Source organism: Mobula birostris, chromosome 1 (assembly GCF_030028105.1).
Source record: "Mobula birostris isolate sMobBir1 chromosome 1, sMobBir1.hap1, whole genome shotgun sequence".
NCBI classification, from domain to species: domain Eukaryota; kingdom Metazoa; phylum Chordata; class Chondrichthyes; order Myliobatiformes; family Myliobatidae; genus Mobula; species Mobula birostris.
This window is the reverse complement of record NC_092370.1, coordinates 121,741,393-121,754,711: the sequence shown is the minus strand read 5'-3', so window position 1 is coordinate 121,754,711 and position 13,319 is coordinate 121,741,393. Positions and strand designations below refer to the sequence as shown.

Genomic DNA, 13,319 nt, shown 5'->3' with positions numbered 1-13,319 from the left:
GTACTTGCCTAGAAGATGACAGGCTTCCTGCATCCTGACACTATCTGAACCCAATGAAGTAATTACAGAAGTGCATTCTCTGTGATTGTGTTAGAAACACGACTGCCAATTTTCACGCAGCAAACATGCACAGAAAGCAATGAGATGGTGGCTGCATAATCTGTTTGAGAATGAAGTATTGCCCAGGATCCTAGGACAGTCTTTGCTGCATCAAAGTAACACATCTGTAGGAGCTGTTACTTACACCTGTGTAGATCCCAATGGCTTGACCCATGTTCAAAGTAAATTAATTATCAAAGTATGTACATGCCACCATATTCTGCCCTGAGATTCTTTTTTCTTGAAAGCATCCACAGTAAAACAAAGAGATACAATAGACTCAATGGGGAAAAACTACATACAAAGACTGACAAACAACCAAGGTGCAAAAGGAAACAGCCTGCAATATGAAACAAGCAAGTAAATGAATACTGAGAACATGAGTTGTAGTCCTTGTAAGTCAGTCCATAGGTTGTGGAATTAGTTCAGTGTTGAGGTGAGTGTAGGTCCAGGAGCCTGATGGTTGTAGGGTAATAATGGTTCTTGAACCTGGTGGTGTGGGATGTGAAAGCACTAGGATGGTAGCAGTGAGAAGGGGGCATGGCCTGGATGGTGGGGGTTGTTGACAATGGATACTGCTTTCTTGTGGCAGCCATCCTTGTAAATATGCTCAATTGGAGTGTCAGGATATAAATTGGGGTCAGGATTGGATTTTTTTAAAGTCATAAGCCCTCATCCTGAGGTTGAGTTCAGTCTGGCTGTAATCGAGTCAGGTTTTAGTTCATCAGCTGAACAGGTGGTGAGCAGGTTCTCACTTTACCATCTCCACTCTAACAGTGTAGCTCTGCTTCAACACTGCATGGGAGAAACTGCCCAGAATCCGTGCTCAAGTCTTTGGTGTGCAGAGGTGCCTACGGCAATACTGAGGAGTGACACAGCAGGTGGAGCTACTGCCTCACAGCGCCACAGATCCCATTCAATCCTGACCTCTGGCGGAGTTTCCATGTTCTTCCTGTGACCGCATGGTTTCTTTAAGTGTTCCAATCTCTCCCACATCCCAAAGATGTGTGGATTGGTAATTGGTCACTGGAAATTGCCAATAGTGTACAAGTGAAAGGCCGTTGATGGAAATTTTCATTGTTTTCATTATGTGCCGTATTGTATGATGTGAGTGATCATGGTTGTTGCTGGCAAATTTTTCTGCAGAAGTGGGTTGCTGTTGCCACCTTCTGGGCAGTGTCTTTACAAAACAGGTGAACCAGGCCTTCATCAATATTCTTCGGAGATTGCCTGCTGGTGTTAATGATCACATAAGCTGGACTTGTGATAAGCACCAGCTGCTCATACGATCATCCACCACCCACTCCCATGACTTCGAGTGATCCTGAATGGGGGCCTAAGCAGGTGCTACACCTTGCCAAAAGTTGACCCGCAGGCTAGTGGAGGGAAGAAGTGCCTTACACCTCCTTTGCCAGAGACGCATCTCTACCCTGCCGTCCAAAGTTGATGGAAATATTGGGAGAGCAAAACAAGTTAGGATGAGGTTTGCATGAATATGGGTGCTTCACCCTCATGATTATATACACCTCCATAAGGTCACTCCTCAGTCTGAGTACAGTTCTCTCACCACAATACAAGGACTGACGAGAGAGTGGAGAAGTTTAAAGCTATTGGGGCACATTGTAGCTTTGAGGAAAAGGTGCTATTGTGTGACCCGCTGAGACCCCCCAGCTTTCTCCAGCATCTGCATCTTAGTGGTTTAATTATGAGAAGATGGTATTGATAGTGTGCTTTGCTTCAAACTTTTGTACAGTACAATCTGTACTTAATGTTAAATAAAATCAAAAAATGCAGGGAACACTCAGCAGGTTGGGCAGCATCTGCAAAGAGAAAAAAATAGGATTAACATCTTTGGCTGAAGATCTTTCAGCAGATCTCCCCGCTTGGTTGAGGAATTGCACATTTTCTCTTTTTTTTTCCAGCATCTGTCTTTTTTAAAATGTTCATCTATATTGAAAATTGCCTACATGAAAGCTGCTGGCTCTTCCTCCTCCCCACAGTCACGTTTAAGGTCTCTTTATAAAAATAATTTGTGCTCATATAGAAGAAATAGAAGAGACTATAAATGCTGGAATCTGAGCAACACACAATCTGTTGCATCTGTGTCTGGGGAGGGTGAGAGGAATTAGTACATAGGAAGAATACATGGCAGTCCTAATGCAGGGTTTCAATCCAAAACTTTGTGGACTCCTTTCCCCCTAAATATGGTGCTCTACCCATTGAGTTCCTCGGCAGATTGCTGTGTTTATAAAGCAGCTCTCTGATCTCAGTTCACCTCAAGTCCTTTCCAGCTAGTTAAGTACTTTTCAGGTCCAGCTTCATACAAAATGTTGGATGTATGACTTATGGATTAAAGCTCCCACAACAGTGGTGTGACAGTGGCCACATTGTCAATGTTTTGAAATGTATTTGCTGGATTATTGTTGACCATAAACACAAAGAAAATCTTCGAAGTAATGGTTTTGTGATTAAAATGAAGGAGAATGGATGTTTCTTTTCCTTTGAAGCAAATGAGGCTGGGTGGAGGGCGGGCAGTGAGTGACCTAATACAGATGTACAAAATTATGAGTACAGTATGTATTTGGTAGATGGTGAGAAACTTCTCTTTGGCAGAGTTATCCAAACTGAGTCAGGAGTAGGAGATTTAGAGGGATATAAGGAGATCTTTTTTCATGGTTGGATCACAGGTAGAGTAGATATTTCACATTTTATAAAATTATCTGAATGAACATTTCTAAGCCTTGGCAATTGAAGGCCAGGTGCTGTTAAATGGGATAATTATAGATGGGTGTTTAATGGTCAGCATGAACATGGTGGGTCGAATGGCATGCTTCATTGCTGTTTGACACCAATGAGACCTCCTAGTATCTGTTCCGAATAATAGGTAAAACACAACAACAGCAGGTCCTTCAGTTCCTTGTGAGTATCTCTGATGTATGTAGTAGAATTTATTGGTTTGTGATGCAGAATGAAAATAGTGAGGTAGTGGTCATGGGCTGATTTATTAACCATTCAGAAATCTAATGAAGTCAAATGGCGGAGTGAAGAAGCTATTCCTAAAATGTTGAGTGTGTGTCTTCAGGCTCCTGTACCTCCTTCCCGATTGTGGCAATGAGAAGAGGGCATGTTCTTGGTGATGGGGATAATCTCCTTAATGGGTGCTGCCTTTGTGAAGCATTGCCTTTTGAAGATGTTCTTGATGCCCACGATGAGTCTGGCTGAGTTTTCAACTCCCTGCAGCTTTTTCTGATCCTGTGCAGTGGCCCCTTCATACCAGATGGGATGCAACCAGTTAAGAGTGCTCTTCAAATTCACATTTTGGCATGAATTCCTTTGTCAGAACAAGTAGCATACATCAGAAGAGCTTGAATTCAGAAGTTTACAGTTCTCAGTAAGGGATAACCCCTTAGTTCCTTCCTCTTTCAAAAATGCCTTTGTTTTTTTTTCAATTTACAGAGCAACCCCAACAGGGAACTCAAGGAAACTGATGGGAACATGTGATGTAGAAGAACATTAAATCCCTGGCTGGTCTGGTAAATCCAGCCTTGCTAAGCTTATTGTCAAATTATAATATCATGCAGAATAGACTTCAGTCCCTGTGATTTTTGGAAGAGAATTAACAGAGGTGTTTAATATTGTTAAAGGATTAAAAGGATAATTAATATCATTAAAGGAAAATCTAAGATAGATATTCGCCCTTCAGTGTGGAGACCAGAATAAAGAAGAATAACCATAAAATTAAAACTAAACTATTCAGCTGTGTTATGGCATTAAATCAGCCATAAGCTCTTTGAATTGTAGAATTGGATTGAGGGATTAAATATTCCACATGTTCCTCTGTATCTTTCAGAACTTGCATTTGTCTTAATCTCTACCGTGGGAGGAGAGGCATTTATTTGGTTTGTTATTGCCACATGTACTGAGATACAGTGAAAAGTCTTTTCATTTGCATGCCAGGCATTACTACATCAAAGTAGGAGAGAGAACGGGAGATCCAGAGTTCACCTTTATTTATGAGAGGTTCCAAACATTTATTTTCCCCAATCACTGCAGTCCAACTGAATGATGGCTATGATATAACTAAGCAACTTGATGAAACCAGATAATGCCTCTTTTACATATTATCAAGACTCTGCCTTGACCTTGATTTATAAAGACCATCTCCATTCTTCACTGTAATGTGAGTCTTTTTTGTCCCATACAACACAGAATGGTACAGCACAGAAACAGAGCTTTTGCCCCACAATGTTTGTGCTGTACACAATACCAAATTAAACCAACCCTTTCTGCCTCGACATGACTCGTATTCCTCCGTTGCCCGAATATTCATGTACCTATCCAAAAGTCTCTTGAGCTCCACTATTGTTCTTGCTTCCGCCACGACTGGCAGCGTGTGATCCAAGCACCTACCACCTTGTCCACACATCCCCTTTAAATTTCTCCCCTCTCAGTTTAAACTATGTCCTCTAGTATTCAACAGTTCTACTTTGGTATTCCGCACCTCTCATAATATTGTAAACTTCTATATGGCTGATTGAGAGGTATGTTAACTTCTCAACCAAATGGTTTTGCCAAGTTACCAATTCTAAGAAATGGGACAGATAACTTGATCTTAGTTACTAATAATAATTTAATTTTTATCTTTGTGGATTGAAGTTCACTAGCTTTTAACTTTGTAGAAACACCACATGCTGATAGTTTCAGTAACTAGCCAGGATATTAGGAGTCCATGGAAGATGAGTTGGGGAAAGAGTTCTGCATTGTTGTAATGTTATTGTTACTCTTTTATTGCAACTCCCTTTCTACTTGGTTCTGTGAATGCTCATGGATCTTAGCAGTAGGAAGAAAGGGACCAGCCGTAGTTTTACAGTATGTTTACTTTTATAATTCGTCACAAATATTCTCAGGCAATACCTCTGGGTCAAGTGCAATTTGCTTCCAACCTTGTTGTCTGGGATCTGAGATTGGAGGGGTCGCACAGTGTCCAACATGTAGATGGAGGTGAAGAGAGGAAATGCTACTGGATTTATGTGTGCTCCCATTAAAACACTTGAGTGCCAACCCCAGTAAACCTTTTTCTATTTTAAATCCATCAGATTTGACTGAATGTGTTCAGAGTCTCTATGCCTGGCCCTGGAGAGGACACAGATATCGGTTTGTTTATCCTGCCAGGGGATCTGGAGGATTTTGTGGAAACAGCACTGCTGGTACCTCCCAAATGATTCAATGTATCTGGTGTAGGCAGTCCCAGCCTCAAAGACAAGGAGGGATCACTGATGCTCATGAGACACCTGTCCCCTGCTGGTTCTTGCTTACCACTTCCCTTCACCTTTTTATACTGGGTTCTCCCCTCTTTCTTTGTAGTCCAGATGAAGGGTCTCGACCCAAAACGTTGACTGTCCATGTCTCTCCAGAGATGCTGCCTGACCTGCTGAGTTCCTTCAGGGCTGTGTGTCTTGCTCCATGAGTTCTGCACTGTATTTGAGGTCAGAATCTTTCAACAGCTCTCCTTGGGCAAGAAAGGCTGTGCTGGTATGCTAGAGTCAGTGGTGAACATCATCACCTTTGAGGGATGGCTGCAGAGATACAGAAATCACAATCATCAGGCAACAATCTGGAGAGTGCTTTCCATGGTTTGTCTGCCAACCTGTGGCGTTTGTTTGTAACTGCAGCCTATTTCAGTCACAGACACCGCAGTGGCTTTCTGACAGGGGTGAAGGTAACTCAAGTTTTTTTACCTCTCTTCACTAATATTACCAAATTAATCCATTTGCAGAGATCACGTTGGCCCCGATGTTGCTGGAAAGCTGTGCCAGCTTATATTCTCCTCTGCCTCCAGAGTACAAACTCAGCCTCCTGGTCAGAATGTGATGTTTTTATATTTTATTTAGAGATACAGCACAGTGTCCAGCCCAATGAGTCCACACCAATTACATCCATGTGACCAATTACCTACTTACCTGTATGTCTTTGGGATCACAAAATAAAAGCGCCTTTGAAAAGAAATAAGCTGCAGATCCCAGGAATGTGCAATGGAAGCAGAAACTGTCTGAAATACTCAACAGGTCAGGCAGCATCTGTGGAGAGAGAAACAGTTAGAATTTCAGTTAAAGAGCAGCCTTGGGGATGAGAAGTTGTCAGGGTAGAGTCAAAGTCAAAAGCCAAAGTTTATTGTCACATGCACAAATGCAATGGGGAAAACTTACTTGCAGCAGCTTCAAGGCACTTAGGATTACATATTCAGCATTCATAAGAAAAACATAAACATAAATTTTCAGAAGAAAGAAAATCAATTGAACAAATAAAACAATGTCTACGGTAGAGATTAGATTAGATTATGAGGACACTCAGTCCTCGTTTATTGTCATTTAGAAATGCACGCATTAAAAAATGATACAACATTCCTCCAGAAAGATATCACAGAAACACAGGACAAACCAAAACTAAGACTGACAAAACCATGTAATTGTAACATATAGTTACAACAGTGCAAAGCAATACTGTAATTTGATAAAGAGCAGACCATGGGCATGGTAAAAAAAAAAGTTTCATGTCCCGATAGCCCCATCATCTCACACAGACGGAAGCAGCGCAAACTTGCCGATGCAGCACCATTGGAAGCACCCGACCGCAGCCGACTATGAGTCCGTCTGAAAACTTCAAGCCTCCAACCAGCCCTCTGACGCCAAGCACCATCTCTGCTGAGAACCTCGACCCCGCCCCAGCCGCCGAGCAACAAGCAAGGCCGAGGACTTGGGGCCTTCTCCTCCAGAGATTCTGGATCACACAGTAGCAGCGGCAGCGAAACAGGCATTTCAGAAGTTTCACCAGATGTTCCTCCATGCTCTCACATCTGTCTCCATCAAATCAGGATTGTTCACGGCACCGTACTTGACAGATATCAGATATCGTTCACCAGAGTGGCCGCTGCAAGTTGCGTCACGCTGCCATCTTCTCCTCCTCCTGTATGAAGTTATAATGAGATTAGATCTGATGTTATTAAATAGTCGAGCTATTTATTTGCTCCTTCTCCTGATTCACATGTTCCTACCTTGCCATGCCCTGTGCCTTTGACATTCTGGTAGAAGTTATGTGTTGGAGAGGTGCTGTTGAAGTAGCCTTGGTGAACTGCTGCTGTGCATTTTGTACATGATACATCCTGCAGGCACTGCCAGTCAGTAGAGGAAGGTGACAGACAGGATACTAGTTACATGGGCTCCACTGTCCCAGATGGTGTTGGGCTTCTTAAAAGTGGACCTGCACTCAACTAGACAAGACAGAATGGCATTGTCGTGCAGTTGGTAGAGTCACTGCATTACAGTGCCAGAGAACCAGGTTCAGACAGCTATTGGCTGCTGTCTGTGTAGAGTTTGCTCATTTTTCTTGTGACTGCATAGGTTGCTTCCCACATCCCAAAGCCAAGTGAGTTGGTAAGTTAATTGGGTGTTGTAAATTGTCCCTAATGTGTGAAAAAAGTGGTAGAATCTGGGGAGAAGTTGATGGGAATGTGGGGAGGATAAAATACGTGATTAATTTAAGATTGGTATAAATGGGTGGTTGATGGTTTGCATGGATGTAATCACTGAATGGCCTCTTTCCATGCTGTGCCTTTCTTTATGGTGCTAAAATTCCACCAGACTCTTAGACTAGTCACTGAGTCATTATTAAAAACTTTTCACTTTTGGACATTGTCTTCCATTTCTTTACATTACTAGATAAGAAGTTGGAGTTCTGGCAGTGAGTATAAATCCTACCATGGGACAGTAAAACTCTGATAATTCACTATCTAATTGCTTGGACACCCTGATAGTTTGGCATCCGGCTGATGAGGTGATGTGTCCAATGCTCCCTTTCAGCCTCCAGAGATCCTCTTCCCACAATCCTTATTAATTCATTGGGACCCTGTTCCTATGTCCCCTTTGAACTCACTGGAATCTCTTCACACAATCCTTATAAACTTCCACACTTATAAACTCACCAGGATCCAGTAAACCTCACACAATCCAGTTCCTGCACTCCATTTAAACTCACGGGAATTTGCTTCTGGCCTAGTTCAACTCACCCATATTTGAAAAAGATGAATTTGAATTGTGTTGGGGCGTTACTAGGAATAACATCTAATCTGGAAAATCAGGTCCCAAGATGCTAATTTATCAGGGTTTAACTGCAGTTTTTAAATTTGAAATTGGTTTCAAAAGCAGTAGATCTATAGAGATTGCTGTAAAAGACCAGTGGTCTATGTAAGATGCCTTGCATGAAAGGAAACCTATTGACTTTACCATATCTGGTTTATGTAACTCCAAGCCTTATGATTACAAGAAAATACTTGCTCAATGAGATATTTCTGATGAATCAAAGGTGTTCAGAAAGGTCATTCAAGACCAGCTCTTGGGGGAAACTTGCAAAGCCACAGCAATAAATGTTGGCCTTGCAAATGACGCCCAAATCAAGTCTCAGGATCTAGTTCAGCCAGGCACACATCACTGTGCTGGGATACCTGATTCTCTTTGCATTTCTTGAGCACTTTATCTTAATGTAGTGAGCTGCCCCAAGACACCAAATCGTAAGCAAGATGTGTAAGTGAGACATGCAGTAGACCTTAAGAATTGTCTTGAAGGAGAAAGAGAGAGATGATTTTGGGATGGGAATGCAATATTAAAAAAAAAATCCAGTCTTTCGGTTTATTTCAGGATATCAACATCACAGGCAATGCCAGATTTGTTGTCCATTCCTAACTTCCCCCAAACTGATAGGCTGAGTGGGCAATTAAAAATCTACCTCACTGGTAGGCCAGAGGTACAGAGGAGGTAAGAATGGCTGGTTTACACTCAGAGACATTAGAAAGTCAATGGGCTTTTACAGTTATCTGTAATTTCATGGTTCCCTTCAGTGACTCAAGCTTTTGTTTTTTTTTAAAAAAAATCCAGATCTACTTAATTCCGTGAATGTAAATTTCCCAGCTACAACAATGAGATTTAAACTCCTGAGTCTGGATCGCTTAGTTCCAACCTCTGATCATTCTCCAATAACTAAATCACTACACTCACCTACCATGTCCCACTGCACTGTTCAACAGCTGCGAACATCTTTCAATCCTTCAAATTAAATTTACAATTAATCTCCTCCTCCCCCGTTAATTCTTTGGTCCAACATTTCCCAACATCGGGGTTTAATTCAGTTATCCCATGCTTACTTCGATATCTCTGTGTATGATCATGTACAACAAAAATAAACCCCAGAACAGAGATTTATTTTAGTATCAGAAGCCTAGCAACAGAGAATATTGTCATGACAACATATTGAGATAATTTGGTGAACTAAGCTCACAGAGAACTTATCCTTGTTGTCTTAACATTCACAAAGGATGTATTTTATGTCTACTGAATCCATTCTTCAGAGGCAAAGAACATGTATAAAATTGGTATGTGTTTTCCTGGTATTAGTAAGCCAAAATGATGGTGTCATTTCACAGTAACATTTAAAATGTTTTTTTTTCAAGATACTTTCCTCACTATTTTCATCCAGCAATATATGTAAAGTTGTAAGTAAATTATAAGTTTGTTTTCTCTGGAGCTGTGGAATCTAAGGAGAGATGTGATGGAAGTCTATAAAACTGAGAGGCATAGAGTAGAAGGCTAGCATCTTTATCCCAAGGGGAATGTCTCATACTAGACGGTACATATTTAAGGTGAAAGTTCATAGGAGATGGGGCATTTTTTTCCTTTTTTTTACACAGTGAATGTCTGGAATGCGTTGCCAGGTGTGTTGGGGGCAAATACAATAAAGGTGTTTAAGAGAATCTTGGGTGCAGGAAGTGCAGAGAACAAAGGAATATAGACATCATGCAGGCAGAGGGGACTGGTTTAGTTAGGTGTTTAATTGCTAGTTTTAATCAGTCCAGCAGAACGTGCTGGGTCCAAGGGCCTGTTTCTGTGTTGTGCTGTACTGTTCTATGTTCTATGCTTTGAGGAGCATCTGACTGCCTTTACCACCTTTCATCCACAGGCTTTCCTTCCTTCATCTCACTTCCCACCCCACCCCGCCTGCACCTCCTTGCACAGGGTTCTTGGTGGTCTAACTGTCCAAATCATTATAATGCTGTATGAGATCATTGTTAACCAAAACTACATAATCATAGCAGTTTTATAATAGAGGGAAAAACATTTGATCTACACTAACTGAAAAGGAACAAACTACAGAGTTAATCCCACCCCTCAATCCATGCACCAACAGGTTGAACCATATCAGGTGATCATCAGCTATCTCTTACATCTGGGCTCTCCACCTACCATAAGACATAGGGGCAGAATAAGGCCATTCAGCCCATCAAGTCTGCTCAGCCATTCCATCATGGCTGATCCCGGATTGCACTCAACCCCCATACACCTGCCTTCTCACCATATCCATTGATGCCCTGATCGGTCAGGAAATAATCATCTTCCACCTTAAATATACCCACTCTGTGGCAGAGCATTCCACAGATTCACCACTCTCCATTTAAAAAAAAAAATTCCCCCTCACTTTCAAGCTGTGAATCTCAGTCCACCTTTGAGTTTTAAAGTGAAAATACCCTCTAAACTCTAATATTTCTATAAATCTATGTTCTCCTTGTTGTTGACCTCTGAGCTAAAGGTGTTGTCCTTTCTCTCCAGCTGTCCAGGCCTTGGCATTTTATGCCCTTCATTAAATCTCTTCACAGTCTCACAGGCAAGATTGGTTTTAAAAACTTAGGCATTGGAAATGAAAAGGTATGTTGGCCTGAATTAGAAGATGGTTTAAGTACAAGGGAAGTCAAACTGCGGTTAAAAAGCCCTGCTGAGACTGCACCTAGAGCAAGGATGGATGTACAGTGAGAGAGGGAATGTTTATATTCATGAGCAAGTATTTTCCACAGAAAGTGGTCAGTGTCTCGAAGCAGATACACTAGCAATGTTTAAGAGGCATTTAGACAAACACTTGAACAGGAAGGGAATGGACAGATAGAGAACATATGCAGTTTAAGTTGAGATTGTGTTTAGCACAGAACAGGAACAGAAACAGCCTCCTCAGCCCATGACATCTGTGTTCCACTGTATGTTTGATACCTGTAAGAGATGGAGCCCAACAAACATTCAATACATTGATTCTTGAGATGCAGTATTCTCCTTTGAATACAGATGAGGCAAACTGTCTCTGTGCTCCAGGATTTAGAGGAATGAGAAATACCATTATTGAAATGTGTAAGTTCCTGCAGGCTGTGATGGACTATATGTGAAGCTAAAGTTTCCTCTGGCTGGGGTGTCTGGAACCAGGAGCCACAGGCTCAGAGTAGAGCATCAGCCATCTAGGTCTGTGATGAGAAGAAATTCCTCCAAGAGGTCAGCCATTCCAAGTAGAAATGAAAAGATATTCACTCATCTCTGAAATTCTCGACACAAAAACTGCTTACTGATTGTAGTGAACTTCCATTAAGATGCTCTGAGAATTTCCTGATGCGAGGTGGTGGAAGTGGACAAATGTTCAATTTAGCCTTAAGCCTATGGGAGTCTGAGAGAGCAACTATTCTATCATCACCACCCAAGAATGGGCAACTCTGCTTAACAAAACCATTCATTCATAGCGTAGTCACCTGGTGAGTCACTGTGCGACGAATCAGAATCGGGTTTATAATCATTGTCTTATATGATATGAAAATTTGTTGCTTTCAACAGTAGTGCAATGTAAAGGCATAAAATTTCTATAAGTTACAAAATAAATATAGAGTGTATAAAAAGGGAATATTGACCGTGGGTCTTTGGCATCCTGTACCTTCTCCTAGATGGCAGTAATGAGAAGCAGGCATGTCCCAGATGGTGGGGGTCTTCAGTGATAAATGCTGCCGCCTTGAGTCTCTGATTCTTCAAGATGCCCTTCATGGTGGGGAGGGTTGTGCCCGTGTGGAACAGGCTGGGTCCACAACCCTCTGCAGCCTCTTGTGATATGTGCATGTAATTCCAGACATTGTTAACAAGCTACACATGCATTCCACAAGTTTCTGAGTGAATGAAGGAGTATGGAGTTTGGCCTTGATTGGCAATTAAGCAAAGCAGGCTTTCCTGCATGCGTCCCACGACCAGAAATTGAAACATCTCATGTTGCCAGCAGGCTCTTGGTATATTGGTGTTGGTTTATTATTGTCACATGTACTAGGATACAGTGAAAAGCTTTTGTCTATGTGCCATCCAGATAGTTCGTTCCATACATAAGTGCATTGAGGTAGTAAAAAGAAAAACGATGCAGAATTGTCATTCTCACTCAGAGTAACCCCCTTGCTCCTGAACTCTTTATCCCACTTAGTGTTGCCAGTAAAAGATTTTTTTCACAAGATCACAAGACAAAGGAGCAGAAGTAGGCCATTCGGCCCATCGAGTCTGCTCCGCAGCTCCCCCATGAGCTGAACCATTCACCCATCTAGTTCCAATTTCTGGCTTTTTCCCCATATCCCTTGATACCCTGACTAATTAGATACCTGTCAATCTCCTCCTTAAACACCCTCAATGATCGGGCCTCCACAGCTGTATGTGGCAATGAATTCCACAAATCCACGGATCTCTGGCTAAAAAGATTTCTCCTCATCTCTGTTTTAACTGGGTACCCTCTAATTCTAAGACTATGGCCTCTTGTCCTGGACTCACCCACCAAGGGAAACAACCTTTCCACATCTACTCTGTCCAACCCTTTCAACATTCGAAATGTTTCTATGAGATCCCCTCTCATTCTTCTATACTCTAGTGAATACAGCCTAAGAGCCGACAAACGCTCCTCATATGTTAGCCCCTGCATTCCAGGAATCATCCTCGTAAATCTTCTCTGAACTCACTCCAACATCAGTACATCCTTTCTAAGATAGGGGGCCCAAAACTGCACACAGTATTCCAAATGAGGTCTCAGTAATGCCCCATAGAGCCTCATCAACACCTCCTTACTCTTATACACTATTCCTCTTGAAATGAATGCCAACATAGCATTCGCTTTCCTTACCGCCAATCCAACTTTAGGGTATCCTGCACGAGGACCCCCAAGTCCCTTTGCACTTCCAACTTTTGAATTTTCTCCCCATCTAAATAATAATCTGCCCAATTATTTCTTCTTCCAAAATGTACAACCGTACATTTGTCAACGTTGTATCTCGTCTGCCATTTCTTTGCCCACTCTCCTAAACCTACTAAGTATCTCTGCAACCTTTCCGCTTCTTCAACATT

At 41.9% G+C, this 13,319-nt stretch overlaps 1 protein-coding gene across 1 annotated transcript in view; it reads left to right on the top strand.

The window, feature by feature from the left end:
* The window catches only part of LOC140199450 (myelin basic protein-like), a 186,762-nt gene that overhangs the window by 151,843 nt on the left and 21,600 nt on the right, over positions 1-13,319 (top strand). The gene's annotated exons all lie outside the window — the stretch shown is intronic.